Here is an 18,648-nt window from a genome sequence, read left to right on the forward strand (position 1 = left end):
TCTGACCTATGGCCACTTCTCCCACGTTCACACACACACACACACACACACACACACACACACACACACACACACACGACACACTACTTTGACCCTAGACTGCTGAGCTTCCAGAATTGTGAGAGTTCATTCTTGTTTATAAGCCACCCAATTAAAGCCGGTTTGTTACAGCAGCACAAAGAGGCTAAGACAGATCTCTTTAAACAATCCCAGTAATAATTACTCCTTGCCTGTGCCTGCAGCTTTCCCAGTGCTATTTCAGGTCTTTCCCACACGTTATCTTTCCAAGGTTTCATAAGACTCCTTCCAGGTTGCAAAGAGCAACTGTTCTTATTCGACTGGGTGAAGAACAGAAGTAGAAGGGTAACCGTTGGCCAACAGAGGGATAACCACAGGGCCGACAGTCTAGTTAATGGCAGAGGCAGGGGTGGAGGCTGACTCTCCCATGTCTTAGTCAAAGCTCTTTCTTGGACACTATACAACCTTCCAAATATATATAAAAAGAAGTCTTTCTTAAAAACACCATATGTACAGCATTTAACATAGAAGAAATGAACTCAAATAGAATTTGCCACTCTGTCAGGCTCAACACACATTATTTTGATGTGATTCCAAGATCTAATGAGGCTAGGCATTAAATTTCATCATTACAGCGAAAATCGGCATTGAAGCAAGCACAGTGGACAAATTAGCTCATCATGGAGAGTTGATAACTAGAATGTCCAGCGACTGTGAGTGCTTTTCTCAATAATGTTATACAGTTGCAACTGTCTAAAGCTATTTAGTGTCCAGTAAGACCCAGACCTCAATGACAGAATAAAACAACCTCTGGGATGCCTTCTAAATCATGACAAAAGAAATAGTATGACAATGTTCATATTTGTGAATGTATGTGTGTACTCACATGTGTAAATGTATGCATGAAGGCTCACATGCATGCATTTGTGCATGCATGTGTGTGTGTATGTGTATGTTTGTGTATGTGTGTATGTCTAGAGGACTGATGTCAACCTCCTGTGTAGTTCTTCAAGGGCTATCTACCACATTTTTCTGGATGGGTGATCTCTCATTGGCCTGGAGTTCTCAAAGAAGTTGGAATGGCTGGCCAATCCAGGAGTCTGTCTCTGTAGCCTTGGGATTATAAGGACTGAACCACTGTGGCAGTCTGTCCTTCCTTTGTGGGTCTTCATGTTTGTATAACGAACACTTTGCTGACTTAGTCATATCCCCAGCCCAAGCTGCCGTGTCTTTATAAAATGTGAAATAAAAAAATACCACAAATTAAAATGTTATATCACCACCATCTGAACAAAATGCAAAAGTTTTTCTAAATAGCAGATTCAGCTACTGCATTCGGGAATGTCAACCCTACACAGGTGCCTGATGACTCCACTTTGGCTTTATCCATGAAAACCCTGTTGAGGAAAAGAAGTTAATGGCTCGTGCAACAAGCATCTTAAACTGTCTTAAAAATAAAAAGTCCTGTGAAATTCCAATACACAAGCTAGAGATGGGTGGAAGAACCAGTTACAGCAGGGGTAAGAGGAGGCCCCATCAACTCAAGATTCCTATACACCCTTCATCAGCCCGTCATTGAGCTACTTCTTTGCTTAGGGATCAGGGAAGTACACAGGAAATAATGCCCCTGCTCTCAGGAAGCTTCCAGTCTGTCTGAAAGTGTCACCAGCTAAATTATCATGACTTCTGGCCTGAATGCAAGGAGCATGCACTAAGACTGAATACCGAGGGGCTTGGTCTAGTGAAGGCGGTAGGGTGTGGTCTAGTGAGGACTGCATACTGAGGGGCGTGGTCTAGTGAAGCCTGGGTACTGAGGGATGCAATCTAGTGAAGACTGCATACTGAGGGGCGTGGTCTAGTGAAGACTGTATACTGCGGGGCGTGGTCTAGTGAAGAGGTCTTGGGAGCTCTCTCTAAGGAAGAGTGCCTGAACTGGGTCTGAAAGATGAATTATGTTCAATAGTGAAAAGAGGAATTAGAAATTGCTAGGAAATGAAGGTGCAAAGACAAGATGTGCTAAGAGGTATAAAAGGGACTGAAAGATTCAAAATGGGGGCCTGCACGGGTGACAAGAAAGAAAACTATGATGGCAATGGGATGAGAGAGATGTGGACGTCCAGACGGCTGGGTTTGTAAGGGGGTAGGAACAACGGGATGCCACAGGTAAGAGGCATGGCTTCTTTTCCTGTTGAGAAGGCTTCTCTGCTGTGGGGGTAGAGAACTGGGGCACGGGCTGGGCCACTGTGGATACCAGGAGACAAGCCAGATCCAGGTAGAAGAGGATTAAGGAATTGTGGAGGACAAGGTGGGTCAGAGTTATTTAGAAATTTGCAGGACTGGGGAAACCACAGAGGAGTTGTGGCAGAATGAATGGCCAAGTGCAGGTTTCTGGCTGGTGTAGGAGGCAATGCCTCTGAGGAGCGGGCATGCTCTGAAGCATGCGTCAGCAAACTTCAGCATGTGGGGCACATACATGCTTGCTGATTTGTGCATTTTACGGGACTTCTTTTATACTACAAATGAAGACTTTAGAAGTTGTGACAATCACTGGTTCATAAAACCTAAATTGCTTATCTCCATCTTTGAAGAAAATGCTTTCTTTATATGGTCTGAGAGAAAGCTCACACTTACACTGCTATGGTTCAAATGAATACAATTTGTGTGCCCCAAAGGTTCACGTGTTGGAAGTTTGATCTCCGGTGTGACAGTGCCAATATTGAGTGGGACCTTGACTAGTTGAGACCTTGGGAAGATTATACCTGATTACTTCATCTCTGGTCCCCCACTTTCCAATGGAATCTCTCTTTCACTCACTGACGTCCACCAGGATGTCATCTGTTGCAAAATACTGCAGTTGTTGGGTGGGGTGGGGACACATTAGAGCCACCCCTGTGCCTTTGGGAGTTTCAGTCTCCAAAATTCCAAGTCAAATAAAACTGTAATCTTCAAAACAACATATCCAACCTCAGGTATTTCGTGATGGCAACAGAACGCACATGCACAAGGGGCGAGGAGGTGTGTATGAACCCTAGAAAAATGTGAGATTGGGAGAAAGTCAATAAGCGATTTAGTATGCATGCATTTCAAGTGCTTTGAGAAGTGAAGAAATAAGGTCAAATAGGAAGCTCCATCCTTGGCAATACTCTACCCTTTGTAGGTGCTGAGGAGCCACCATTCCATTAGTATAAGTACGGAAGATATCAGACTACGATGGAAAAAACAATGCAGTCTAGAAAAATAATGCAATAAAGATTGTAGAATATGCTACTCAACAGACCTCACCGTGGGTCTGGCCGATGGAACTTACTGAAGGAGAACTTTCAAATGTGGTTATTATAGTCACAGATCCCAGCAGTAACATAAGTGTGGAAAGTGCTGGCGATAAGGTGTAAAGAAAGTAATGAGTATGAATGAGATCACCCAGAGGAAGCCAGGGTAAGTAAAAGGTGCTTAGCATAAGTCTGAAGACCTTTCATCTTTTAAGGCCCAGGCTGACCAGGGACCAGAAAAAGTATGAGGTTCAACAATGTGGCAACTCAGAAGCCAAATATACTAATTTCCATATCCAAATGGTTTGTGTGTATGTGTGTGTATGTGTGTGTGTGTGTGTTTCCTCTCAGACTGGGGTAAGAAAAGGCAGCGTGTGCTATAACTGAATGACTTTGAATAAGTTCACTTCAGGGGGCCAGAAATCTCAATAAAGATGTGAACGTGTTGTTTCCTCTTCAGGAGCTCACAGAGGCCAGGTTCTGTCTGCTTCTGAGCGCACAGTGTGGCAGCAATCCTTGGCATGCTTCCGCTGGTGGACTCCAGCATTGCTCTCTCCCTGTGTAGTAACACAACATGTCCTTGCAATTCTCTGTCCTCGTGTTTTTATTCTTCCTAGTCTTATCGGATTAAAGGCCACCCTACTCTGGGAACAACTCTATTACCAAATAAGATCACATTGTGAGGGTTCTGGAAGGACATGAACCTGGAGAGGACACCATCCAGCCTTGGAAACAATGACATCCGAAATGGTGTGGCTGAGAGATCCAACCTGTCGAGGTTTACTGGGAAGCAGAGATCTATAGAGAGCTGAAGTCGTTCATGCTGGCCTCAAACTGTGCTGGATCCCTTTGCCAGGCATCCGGAAGCCTTGATGGTTATGCTGTAGAGGGCGTCTACTTTTGAGAGCTGGCTCAGAGCACAGGGGTCCAGGCTCTGGCGTGATGTGCGAGTAATGATGCCACCTTTGGAATTTCTCATTTTGATCTCTGCAACCACTTGATTGCCCTTAGAGATCTCTTCTTAAGTAATATCCAAGCCCACTCCGATCTGGAGTGCACGGGGGCTAATGGGATCACTGGCTAAGGTGAAACGGTTGCAGATGGCAATGTGAAGACTAATTTATTTCAGAGGCTTTTAGGAATTCATGTGCTTTTAATGATAGCTTACTAGAACCACGGATCCCTCATTTTCATTCGTTCAGGGGAGAGGCTATTTGCCCATTATTAACAACAGAGGAAGGCAGAGTGGGCAGCTAATTGACCCAGCTAAGCTGACACCATTGTGGTGGGTTATGAAAGCTGAAGCGCTCTACTATGCTCCCAGGACCTTTGTCTGTTTTTCTTTCTCTTTTTTTTTAAGTCGACTTCTTTAACCTCTCTGTAAGCCATGTTCACCTATGTGCCTCTCTCTCTCTCTCTCAGTCAAGCCCCCGTCTGCCGGGCCTGCGCTAAGGTCTGTTGAGTGGTGTTTTCTATGGTTGTTATTGTTGTCCACACCTACACCAGTGGTTGCTCTTCCACCACCCAGAAGGGGTAGAAATGGGTGGGTTACATGCTATTACTCACTCTGCTCTGGTCATTACCACTGGATGAAGCTGACATGCTGGCTGCCACCTTGTAGGAAAAAAGAGAAAATCTGGGAAGACAAGAATGGGAAAATATGTTTCCATTTGCTCTTGATGTAAAGGGAGGGAGTGGAGGGAAGTCTTCGAGAGCCAGAAATCATTAATTTCGGGAAGACAATGTTCCTCATTTCACATGTCTATACCCCCAATCAACACCCAGCAAGCTGGCTCCTCCTGGACTGGCTCTGCCTCTGACCACTATCGATTGAACCCAAACTCGATCTTCCCATCTGAATTTATGTCCTGCCTTTGATTAGGTGCCGGGTTATTCATAGTTTTTACAGATCTTACGGGTTGGGTTTTTTATTGAAGGGTTGTTTTTTTTTTTTTTTTTTTTTTTTTTTTTACCAGGGCAGCATTTCAAGCTGTCAGAGGCCCGGGTTCACCTATGTTCTGTTCTGACTCATGTTCCACCATGCCAGCGAGGAAAGCCCCAGAGTTTTGGGCGTTGAGATAACAGTCTGGGTCTGAGAGTCACTGGCAACCTTTGTGGTTTAGGAAATGACACGTAATCACTCATGATGTGAAAGGCATGGGTTTGAAGATAGGCTATCTTGGATTGAAGGTGAGGTTCTTAATAGTTATTTTTATCTTTTGGGAAAAAAAACAACTAAGCTTATTTTAAAAACAGCACAACAATGTTTATATAAAAACATAGTATGAGGTGGGCATATAGAAAAGTGATTGTCCTTGTCCCAAGGTAAATCTGAGGACTACATAGCACTAGACAAGGAGCAAAGAGAACTTGAACGTTTTTTTCAGTAATGACCTTGGTCTTTAATTTGTTTATTTATTTCTTTTTTAAATCTGAAGTTACTAGGACAGAAAGTTGGCCTTGTAAAAGTTCTGGTAGCAGGTTCGTAATACTGTGTCTCTTTTTCTATATTTTTGTATCCACTAATAAATTAACATTTTTATTTTTTACGACTTAATTATTCACAATTGCCTTCTATTTTTCTATTGGGCTATCTTTTCCATGTTACTGTGAAACTTTTTTACATAGTCTGATTAGGATCAGACTCTGTGTGTGTGTGGGGGCAATGTGCACTCCCATGGATGTGAAGGTCAGAAAACAACCTCAGGTGTGATCCTCAGGAATGCCACTACCTCCTTTGAGACATGATCTCGTATTGGCCTAGAGCTCACCAATTAGGATAGATTGTCTATCCAGCAAGTTCCAGTGCCTTCCTTGTTTCTTTGTCCCAGCAGCGAGATTGTAATTGTCAGTGTACCCCACGGCCTGTGACATCTTCAGATGGGTTCTAGAGTCCCAGTTCAAGTCCTTGCACTCACAAGCCCTTTACCAAATGAGGCATTCCCCACTTGAAGATGTTAAGTCGACAGTTACTATAGACTTTTGTTAGATATTCTTCTTAGCATTTCTCAGAAGTCCCCTTTTATTTATACATTCACATTTAAAAAACACAGTCAATAAGTGGGGAAAAGCAATTTGCTTCTTGCAACAGCTCTTATGAGAATGATTCAAATTCCCAGTGTGGGCTCCATTGGCTTCATGAGGTTCTTCAAGGTCCAGGGTAAGCGATTTACTTTTCCTTGGGCTATTGTTTGTGCTGTAGGAATAGAGAGGGAGGGCTGGGAGGAGGCATGCCCAGAGTCACAGGGGCCAGACCTGGAGTGCCAAACACAATAGATACGCATAAGCAAAGGGGGGTTTTAAACTTTCAGTGTTCAAAAGAGGTATCTTATGTGTTTCAAAACATCTCTGTACGTCTTTCGATTATGTGTTATTTACTTGTGTTTATTAGACACAGAATGCAAGGCAATTTTGAAACTAGAAGTACGAGAACTGGTTTTTCTACCAAGCCAGCAACTCTTGGTGGATACTTGTTGGGTCCTCTTTAATCCATTCAGTTCTGATGCTATCCAACCAGGAGATACTTCAGTCATCTGTGCGCTGAGACCTGTGCTCTGAGGCTGTACCCTACCGGGCTGGAACCCGTGTTTCTGACCAACGTTCTACAAATCACCTTTCCATAATTTCCCCCCTGGTTTGATTAATTTGCTAGTATCTCACAGAATTCAAGAAAAATTTCCATTTTTTTTACCAATTTTATTTTTTCCTAATTTCACATTTTTAATTTTCTTATTTTAATTTTTTAAAGAGAAAACAAACTATCTTTTTTGAATTTTACATACCAATCCCAGTTCCCACTCCCTCCTCTCCTCCCATTCCCTCCACCCTCCCCTCACCCCATCCCCCATCCACTTCTCAGAGAGGGTAACACACATTGCTTCGGGGAAGGTCCAAGACCCTCCCTTCAAGAAAATATGTTACTTACACTTTTTAACTACCATAATATATATAGTAAAGAACACAGATCAATAAATAATCTGATGAAAAGCTACATGGGCCGAGTCCTAGAAACTCCTTGAGTTCAGGAAATTCTGATTCCATGGAGTTGGGGTACCCAGTTCTCCCAGTGTGTGGATTTGACCAACAACCTGGAAGCTATGAATGCTATGCAGTGGTTAAGGATTCTTACGGGGGGTCCATTGCATCATGATCCAAAGTCTGCTTCCACCGGATGCCTTTCTCTAGTGAAAGGGGTACAGGAAGCGTGCGAAAGCCAAGCTTAACACCATAGCTTGCTCCTTTTGGTGATTAAACCACACTCTGTAGCCCATTCAGGGTCACTGCATTAGGACAAAAGATGGTCATATCATGCGGGAAATTTGAAGAGATTGAGTTCCGTGCCAGAGGCTCCCACCATGTAAGAAATTGCAAAGGCCTTAGGAACTCTGCCCTGGGGAACTGGGGAATCAAGACTAAATTATCAGAAAAACAACAACAACAACAACTTTCCTGGCAGCTCCTTCTATAAGAGTGTTAGAAACCCTGTCTCAAGATCCAGGGCAGAAACTTTCCTAAAGATGATGTCATGCAGAAAAGTTAAAGGGTTTTATTAACTCTATGCCAAGAGCTCTGTTCATAGAGGCCTGTGTGTGCGTGTGTGTGTGTGTGTGTGTGCAAACCATTTATATGTGTATGTTTGTATGTATATTTCTTGTTATTATACAGTGTTTTTGATCATTTCTATTTTTCTACTATATTACTTATTTTTGTTGAAACCCTTGACATGCTATTAACGAAAAAAAGTGACATCTAACTGAAATCTCGATTTAATAATGATACAGTATATACTCAGTATAGTCAGGCAAGATTCCTATATAGAGAAAACTGAGTGACAGATACATGAAAATAGCAACCCTGTAACATTTTCTAAAGCTAAAGTTATTCCAATAGTGCACACACGTTACACGCTTCATATATACATATATACACAAACAATATCATATATTTATGGGAGGCTTTCATGATCATTACTACAATTTATTTTTGCTTTTGTTTTTTTTTTCTCCGGTATGTTCCTCTAACACTGGTCTTCCCTTCTTCCTAAGTGCTGTGGATTTAAGTTAGCTTTCAAGTTGCCTGGTTGAATGGCCATGCAGTTCTTCTGTGAGACTGTTACTTTGGCTGTTTGAGCTTTGTCAAGTTGTTTGGTGTTTCCTAGCAGGTTATTTCCTCTTCTTAGGTGAAGAATGAGAATGTTTATGCAGAGTGCACGTGTAAAGCCCCTGGTATAGGTAAATATGGTTGAAGTGTCCACCATCACCATAGCAGCAACATCTCCAGGAGCAGAATCTATGGCAAAGTATTTTACATACCTTCCACGGTTTTGATAGGGTTAATGCTTGTTAATATTAGTCTTATACTGGACAGAAACATTTTACATATTCCACATGATAATTGTGAAATATAATGCCATAAAATCCTAAAGGATTACAGTCAAAGCTGATGGTGAACTTCAGCAAGAAATAGAAATGAGCAAATAGGAAAAGCACAGATTTCAGGATTGTATTCATTTTGTGTTGTGTATTTCATCATGGTGGTATTTCTCACTTGTCCTTCTCGACTACAGCTCCGTCCCTCTCACTCCTGCACCATGTTCTAAGCCCTAGGAAGTCATATTTTACAAACTGGGGCAGCTGAGTTCCTTGCTCCTCCTAGGACCAAGTGGCAGATTCAATGGGATGCTGAAGATGAGAAGCAGGATGTCTGTGTCTGTTGACTGACGCCATGGTTCTTTTTACATACTTCCTTCTACACTCAGTTCTATAGAAGTCTCCACTTTATGGTAATAAATTCCTCCTATGTAAATACCCCCTGAATTAAACTTTCTAAAATAATGTGAATTAACTCTGACACCAATTTAATCACCAAGGAATTTGTTTTGACCAGTTATAATTTAATTTATCATTGTAGATGGATTTTGAACAATGACTTTAAAAATGGTGCCCAAGGTTTAGAGGAAGTTATTCTAATATGTTTTTCTTCAATAACATATGCTGATAAATGGAAGCATCAAAATGGCTCCCATTACCCACTTAAGATAAATTTCCTGTAAAAAAAAAAAGGAACATGCTTAGAGTGTATTACTAAGACTATGACATGTTGGGACTGGAGCGATGACTCATCAGTTAATAGAGCCTACTACTTTTTGCCAATGACCCAGGTTCAGGTCCCAGCATCCAAACTGGGTAGCTCCCCTGTAGCTCCACTTCCCCTGTAGGCACATGTAAGCACAGGGTATATATACACACACTCACACATACACATACACACATTAAATAAATAAACAAATGAACAAATAATTTTTTAAAACAGGAAAAGATTTCTAGAAGAGCAATCAACATTTAGAAGCTTTACAGTGTGCTAGGTTCCCTTCTAAGGGATTTTAATGTTTTAGTCTTTAAAATACATGAAGATGCAGTTACTTACTACTGTAATTCGCTGAAAGGTAGAGAAGTTAACTTTTTTTAAGACCACATGATGCATAAATGGACATGCTAAGATTTCACCCCAAGCAAGAACCTCTCTGCTAGCTCTTGGGACCATTGTTGACATGATGGCGACAGTATGGAATGATTTTACTGTGGTTTCAAGACTTGACTTAAATGTTACCCTCACAACAAGAAATCAACGACATCTTATCACTGACTCAATGTGAGTATTTAACATACACTTCAGGGTTTGGGGCAACCTAAAGGGATCATGCACTGCTCCAGGGCTAGTAATAGTGAAAAAAAAAATCATACCCCCACCATGAGGTCATGAAATGGGTCCTGGAATTTCAATAGTTACCAGGCAGAGTTTTAGCTCCAGGAAGGCTGCCGAGCAGATGCTGCCAAACAAAACTGCTATAACTATGCGACGTGGAAGCCAGGGGAAGAAATACTACCTGCTCATTTTCTCTGCATTTACTCCTCTTCTGGTAATTTCTTACTCAATTTCATGTAGCTACAACAAAATCTCTGGAGCTGGGATGCTGTATAATGAAAAGAAGTATCTTTCGATCCAAGTTATGAAGGTTTAGGAGCACAGGCATTGGCTCTGCTCAGCTTGTTGAGGGTAGCATGACAGATGGTATCCAAATGATAATGGCACCAGTGGAAGAGAACACAAGGCAAGGAAGGAGAGCTTTGATGGGAGCTTAGCTTCTGGCTAGCAACTCGTTCTTGTAGAACATTCCAGAGGGAATGCATTCCTCAGAGAAGAGCATCCATTCCTATTAGAAACCTAACCTCTTTCCAAATGGTCCGCCTCTTAAGGGTCCTGTTACTCCTTTCAAAATTTATTTTATTTTAGTGTGTGTGTGTGTGCATGCGCGCACGCTCACGTACACACATGAAGACCAGAGGATGGCCTCATTTTCTACCTTATCCTTTGAGGCAGATTCTCTGCCTTGCCAGCAAGGGAAGCCAGCAAGCACCAATGATCTGCCTGCAACCGCTTGGTTCTGGGGGTACAGGTATACACAAGCTGTTTGGCTTCTTATGTGGATGATGGGATCTGAATTGTGGTCCACATGCTTGCTAATGCTCATACTCACTGAGTCACCTCTCCAGTCCCCATTGCATCCTAACATTGTCACACCAGGCCCACAACCCCAACATTTCTTCTTCCAGTTAAACCTGATCAGAAGCCAGAAAGTTCAGAGCTCTGTTGGAGTATATAAGGCTCTCCTCAGAGGATCTGGAGCTTGGAGAGAATAGTGACTATCAAACAGAGTAAGTTTTTCTACCTTTTCACGATACCTTTCTCTTGAAATCAGAATTTTTGTACAAAACTGAAATTCAAAGATAAATTAGCGTTATCCAGAGTGTGTTCTTTAAAAACTGTGCCTGTACTAAATTAACAACCACATCGCAGACTAAAATAGGAAAGTGATGGTTCTGGTTGGAAAGGATTCGGTACAGTTTTTTTTTTTTTTGGATGAACTCAGTTTAAATGATTTATCTACAGATATACTTTTCTAATACAGAACTGACCACTTATGTAAAGAAACCTGAAATCACTCAAATTTCACTTTTTTGTTAGCTTTGGAACAAATTTAGCTGAGCTGATCTTCTACTTAACCAAAATGTGCTCTTATAGACTGGACCGCATCCTTGATCATGAAATATTGAAACAAAAAGCTGGGATCTCAATCCGCTTATGATTTTATTTTACAGTCTTACATACCGGTGTTTTATTTGTTAATGTTATTTGTGTGGATGACTTCTTTCTATTTAAACATAGAATTTTTTATAAGTAGAAGTCGTTTACTCTGTTCAGCTTGAAAATCTTGCTCACTTGCAGTGATTGAGCCCTGCCAGTGTAATATTGTTATCCAAAGAGAGTTCTGCCCCAAAAAAGACTAAATTAGGTATAGGAGGGCACGAAAGACTTAAAACAGTTGTTTGCTTACTCCCCCCCACACACTTCATTTTCCTTCTGTAAAGGTTTCAACACATTAAGTTTAGCTAGGTCTAATGAGAAAGAGTGCCTCTGAGTCTATAGATGTGAATACTAAACCAAAGCTGCCTTTGGTTTCAGGCTCTTACTGACTCAGGAGCTGTAGCTTCACTTTGTATTACAAAGTAATGTAAAGCTGTGGTCTAACTTCACATAGTGATCACAACTCAGGAAGCGATGTTATAGGCTACAGCGATCAAAAGCCAGTTTAATGCTAGAAATAAACTGGGTTAATCATAGATGTTTTCTGGAGTTTAAGCAATTGAATTTCTGCTTTGAATTATTGGTGTTATAGTTTGAATATGAAGTGTTACCATCATGAAGACGAGTGTGTTAATATCTTGGTCCCTTAGGGCTGAAGAGGTGGCTCAGCTGGTAGGAACTCTTGATGCTCTTGAAAAGGACCCAGATTCAGTTCTCAGCACCCACAACCATATGTAATTCCAGATGCAGGGTATCCAGTGCCTCCTCTGGCTTTCACAGGTATCAGGCACACATGTGGTGTAGTGATGAGATCAGCAGGCCTACTTTTCATCCCGCCTGGCTCCTGCATGGCTAGCTTTACACCCGAAATAACAATACATAAATTGTATTCATTTAAATACTGCCTGGTCCATTAGTTTCAGCCTCTTATTGGCTAATTCTCACATCTTGGTTAACCCATTTCTATTAATGTGTGTAGCACCATGAGGTGGTGGCTTACCGGGAAAGATTCAGCATGTCTGACCTGGTGGCTGGATCCATGGCGTCTGACCCAGAGAGGAGAGGCATGGCGATTGCCTCACTTCCCTCTCCCTCCCAGCATTCTCTTCTGTCTACTTTACCCACCTAAGAGCTGGCCTATCACATGGCCAAGGCAGTTTCTTTATTAACCAATGAAATCAACACAAAACAGAAGACCCTCTCACATCAACATGGCACACATACAAACATGCAAGCAAAAGCAAGTACTCACACACATAAAATTAAATAAATTCATGAAGACTTGGTCCCAAGATGGTAGGACCTATTTGGGGACTTACTGGAGACCTCAGGGGACCGAGGCTAGCAGAAGTGTCTGAGAGGCCATTGAGAGTGTGCTATTGGGGAGTATCATCCTTTGCTCCCTCTCTCCCTCCCTTCTTACCTCCTTCCCTCTCCTCTTTCCTCCCTCCCTTCCCCCTCTTTCCTTCCTTGCTACAACCATGAGGTAAGTAGTCTTTGCCACAAACTGCTGCCATGAAAATCTGCTGGACCATGGGCCTAGATTGATGAGCTAAGGACTATGTGCTGCAGTCTCTGAAGCTGTCAGTGAAATCATCCTTAGCTCCACACTATTTTCTTAGGGATCTGTCACAGTGGTGAGAGAATAGGTAACAAAGAAAGCAAGTAACAGAGGAATGGGCTCATTGTTGTAACTAAACCTGGCCATGCATATCCTTAAACCTTTAAAACTCTTTACAGGGGAAGTTTTGAAGATGTTTGAAGAACCAGGCTGGCGATGGTGCCAGACACTGTTAGGCTTCCATGAATGAGCTCAGAAGAACAGAACTGTGACAGGAATGTTGACAGCAGGCTGTGCTGTGGGGGGCAGACAAAAGCAAAGTCCTGAGAGAATATGCCTGCTCTTGATTTGGGCACAACCAAGCCAAGGACCCCATACCCTCAGGCTCTGACTGATGGTAATGACTTCCTGAGGGACTGAGGAAGAGTGTTGACAGTCTGTCTAGAAAACATCCACCATAGCCTTCTTTCTATCCAGTATTTATGGCCTGAAGTCTGCACCCCCAGAAGCTGCTCCTATTTGAGATTAGCTAAGTTTGCCTACTGATCCAGCTGTATACTGAAAACCCTGCCTCCTTATTAATATATATGTCATATATATTATTATATATTAATTCCTCCTTAATATATAGGCTATATATTATATATTAACTCCAACTCCCCATTCAGCTATATGCACTAACTTCACAGTTATAAATACTAAACTGAGTTTCTGGGTTTTTCCAGCAGAGAGCCCAGACAAATACCAGCTTTCTGTACGTTCATGTGTCCATCTGTCTGTCTTTTATTCACTCTCTTGCCTTCCCAGTCAGGTCCAATCCTGGAGTCCCACTGGACACTGAACTACACTCATGGGGTCTCAGATGGAAATGAGAATTATATCAGGAGCTGGACTATAGACCATGCTAGACAAAGAATCTGGTTACATTTTGTCCACAACCTGAGGCTTTGAGGAAGTCAAAATGTAAAGATGATCAATTCAACTGACAAGAAATTTCAGTTCTAGCCTTCAAGATATGATAGCATAAATCATAATTGTTCTTAATAAAAACCCAGAGTCAGATAATATGGGGTAAAAGCTGAATGGTCGAGAAACAGTGCAGTCAGCCACCAGAGAGACCTTTTACCTCTACCGAATCCTCAGACCGAAAGGGTGATCTTGTCCTCAGACCACATCCTCTGACTGACCGCTTCAGACTGCATCTCCAGACTGCATTGAGCTCTTGTCTCCTCCTGCCTTATGTTCCTTCCTCTGCCCAACCATATCCCTTCCTGGTTTCACCTCCTTAGAGCTGGAATTAAAGGCATGGGACTCCCAAGTACTTGGATTAAAGGTGTGAGCCACCACCTCCTGGCCTCTAGTGGCTTAGCTCTGTATTCTGATCTTCAGGAAAGCTTTATGTGTTAAAACACAAGCAAAATATCAGTTCATTATATGACATTCTAGCCTTCAGGATATGACAGTTACTGGGGCTGGTTTTACTAGGAATTGGGAACGAAAAGCAGAACACAGAAACCTGAAACGTTTTCAGTTTCCTGAGAAAAGGTGTAGTGATGAGGCAAGGCTGCTTTTTGTCCCGCCTAGCTCCCGCATGGTTAGGTTTACACCTGAAATAACAATATGCAAATTGTATTCTTTTAAACACTGCTTGGCCTATTCGCTCTAGTCTCTTACTGGCTAACTCTCATATCTTGCTTTTACTCATATCTAATAATCTGTGTAGCACCACGAGGTGGTGGCTTACCAGGAAGATTCTAGCCTACATTCATCTTGGGCCGGAGCTTCATCTCGTCTGCCTAAATCGGTTGCTTTCTCCGAGCATTCTGTTCTGTCTACTCCACCCACCTATGTTCTGACCTATCAGGCCAAGCAGTTTTCTTTATTAATTAACCAATGAAACAACAGATAGATAGAAGACCCACCTACATAAAAAAGGAGCATGAGTCAAGCTGCGAACAAGGATAGTGTGGTTGGCAGAGCTTAAAGCAAAGAGAAAAGATGCCAAGTTCTGACCTCAGAGGAGCATCAGGAATTGGACAACACCTGTGGCAGGGCTAGGGCATGAGAGAGTGCAATTGATTTCCCCTACAGGAGGTAGAGTTTCTGGGGAACACTGCGCAAGGCCACTTGGGTCAATATTTCCTCCTGACTTGTTTCATTTCTCAGTCACTCGGATGACCAGGGCACTTCAGGTGTGGTCTAAGAGAACCTGACCCACCATACAAATTAGCACAAACCTTCCTGCCATCCATTCTATGTTGATTTTGGAGGCATGTAGCTCACAAGAGTTACAGGGTCATTGGAGGTTCCCACCCACACCTCTAATGAAGGTCTGGGAAGTGGGGCTTGCCAAACTGCCAAGATACCTGAAGGCAGACAGCTTTTTGGGAAGGTGAGGCATGAAGCCGCCAGGGTAAAGCCACAGATTAAACAGACAAGGCAAGGAGTTTAAGTTTGCCAGAACTATGCAACATCTGCCCAGGAATATTGCACGTAGCCAGCAAAGTCAAATAAAAGGTTAGGGCATATAGACTTCATTTGGCAGAGTCATTGGGGGTGGGAAAGCTTGAATCCTTTGGGGTGTACAACACACCACCACAGATCCTAGACAAGAAGCCACAGGGTTTCTTACATTCACCAGGTTTCAGGCTGGGGTAGGTTCTGTCCTTACTTTGCTGTTCTCCCACATGGAATAAGAATGTTTGCTGCTGTATTTCTGAAATGTGTGTAACTCGTTTGTGTCGGAGGTACTCGCAGACTCTAAAAGAGCCTTTGGTCTCAGGGAGACTCTGACCTTAGAACCTGGCCAGTGATGAAATGGGCAGGACCACAGACAGGATTATTAGAGAGGATCTGAATGCACGTTTGTGTTGTGTTGTGTTGAAGCCAGCCCTGTGGAGGTCAGATGCAGATCATTATGACTTGGATAAGGCCCACGCACTAAAGGCTTGTCTGCACCTATTGGCGCTTTTTCGTAAGATTATGGAAATGTTAGGAAGTGAGGCCTGTCTCTAAGAGGTAGATTCGTTGGAGGCTACATCTTGCTCTACACATGTCTCTGCCTCTTTCTCTGCATCTTTCCGACGTTGAGGTGACTATCCATTGCCACAGTCTCTGCACTCACTACTGCACCATTCTGTCTGACCAGGAATCTAGAAGCCATCCGACTAAGGACTCTGAGCTAAAATCTCTAAAACCTTGAGGTAAAACAAATCTTCTCATAGCTACAAAAAACAAAACAATAGGCTAGTACAAAAGTATTTTTTTTTTGTATTGTTGAAATTTGCTGTTTGATATTGGAGTACATTCTTCATAAGTGTGGTTAGGTCATACATCATTTTAATGCACACTTCTTGCTTCATGGATTTTTGATAATGAAATTATGGGCTGTTTATTTTATGTTATGGAAATTATGTTAGAGAAAAAGTAAATTCAAGTGATTTTTAAAATTTGTAAGTTTATTGTATTTATTATTATTTGTGCGTGTGTGCGTGCATGCATGCGTGTGTGTGTGTGAAGTGTATTTGTGGGCATGCATGTGGAGATCAAAGAGCTTTGTGGAGTCGTTTTTCTCCTTCCAGGTTTATAGGTCCCATGGACTGAGCTCAGGAGCTTCAGAATGCAAGGCAAATGCCTTTCTTTACCCACTGAACCAGCTTGCTTGCCCCAGATTTCTTTCTTATCCAAATTCAAAATGAATTATAAAGCAATTAAGACAAGTTGAAGAATCTAAGATATCGCCACATTGACATCCAAATGGGCTGTACCAGCTTGCACTCCCACAAGCAATCCAGGAGTGATCCCTTTACACCACAACCTCTCTAGCACAGGTTATCATCAGTGTTTTTGATCTTGGTCATTCTTACAGGTGTGAGATGGAATCTCAGAGTTGTTTTGATTTGCATTTCTCTGATGACTAAGGATGCTGAGCATTTCCTTAACTGTCTTTTAGCCATTTTAGATTCCTCTGTTGAGAGTTCTCTGTTTAGGCCTGAACCCCACTTTTTTATTGCATTATTTTTTCTTTTGATGACCAATTTCATGAGTTCTTTGTATATTTTGGAGATCAGACCTCTGTCTGATGTGGGGTCGGTAAAGATCTTTTCCCATTCTGTAGGTTGTTGTTTTGTCTTGTTGACCACGTCCTTTGCTTTACAGAAGCTTTTCAGTTTCAAGAGGTCCCATTTATTAATTGTTTCTCTCAGTGTCTGTGCTACTGAGGTTATATTTAGGAAGTGGTCTCCTGTGCCAATGTGTTCAAGTGTACTTCCCACTTTGTCTTCTATGAGGTTCAATGTGGCTGGCTTTATGTTGAGGTCTTTGATCCATTTGGACTTGAGAAAATTAGGAAACAAACTTCCTCAAGACCCAGCAATACCACTTTTGGGTATATATCCAAAGGATGCTCAACTGTACCACAATGACATGTGCCCAACTATGTTCATAGCATCATTGTTTGTCATAGCCAGAACCTGAAAACAACCTAAATGCCCCTCAACCGAAAAATGGATAAGAAAAATGTGGTACATTTACACAACGGAGTACTAAACAGCAGAAAAAAATAACGATATCTTGAATTTTGCCGGCAGATAGATGGAACTAGAAAACATTATTTTGACTCAGACCCAGAAAGACAATAATCATATGTACTCAATCATAAGTGGTTTTTAAACATAAAGCAAAGAAAACCAGCCTACAAATCACAATCCCAGACAACAATGAGGACCCTAAGAGAGACATACATGGATCTAATCTACATGGGAAGTAGAAAAAGACAAGATCTTCTGAGTAAACTGGGAGCATTGGGACCTTGAGAGAGAGTTGAAGGGGAGGGGAGAGGCAGGGAGGGGAGCAGAGAGAAATGTAGAGCTCAATAAAAGTTAATAAAACAACAACAACTTGAAATATCAACAACACATTTGGTCCAAGAATTGCTAAGGAATGCATAGTGATTCAAGAAAATTCTCAAAGGAGACACAGCCTCAGTGGAGAGGAGCAGAGGGCTGGTCAGGGCTAACAGTAACTATCTAAACAACCATGAAAGTTGCTCTTCTTTTTTTTTTTAATGTAATTTTTTATTGGTCTTTGGAAATTTTATGTTGTGCACCTCAATCCCACTTATTTCCAAGTTCTTCTGCCCTCCAGCTTTGTAGCCTCCTCCCCAAACAAAATAGAAAAATAAAATGTGAGATTTAACAAAGAAAAATTGACATCTCGCCAACCCCTCTGGGCAATGATCCACTCCTCTATCGATTGCAGCCATCTCTCATACTCGTCACAGGAAAGTAGGTCTTCTTACATCTCCATGAGAAACTGTGAGCCATTCTACTCTCTGACATTTGGAGTAAATTGAAAGAACAAAAACCCTTGATAAGTGGGTGTCTTATGAACTGGATCAAATGTTTGAAAATGTTGCCTTAAACTGTCACCATCATCTCTTATTCTACCCAACTATCTGGAACGGCTTCTTGACTGGCTTGTGACATGCAACTGAAAGTAGATTGTCTACAATAATCAGTTATGACTAGATTTTTGGTTATGTGGGGAAAAAAAAGCCCCACTGCACTCTCCAAAGCCACACTTGTCCCCAAAAAGGTCGTGGTCATTATTTAGTGGTTTGCCGCTAATCTGATCCAGTATAGCTTTCTGAATCCC

Source organism: Chionomys nivalis, chromosome 9 (assembly GCF_950005125.1).
Source record: "Chionomys nivalis chromosome 9, mChiNiv1.1, whole genome shotgun sequence".
NCBI lineage: Eukaryota > Metazoa > Chordata > Mammalia > Rodentia > Cricetidae > Chionomys > Chionomys nivalis.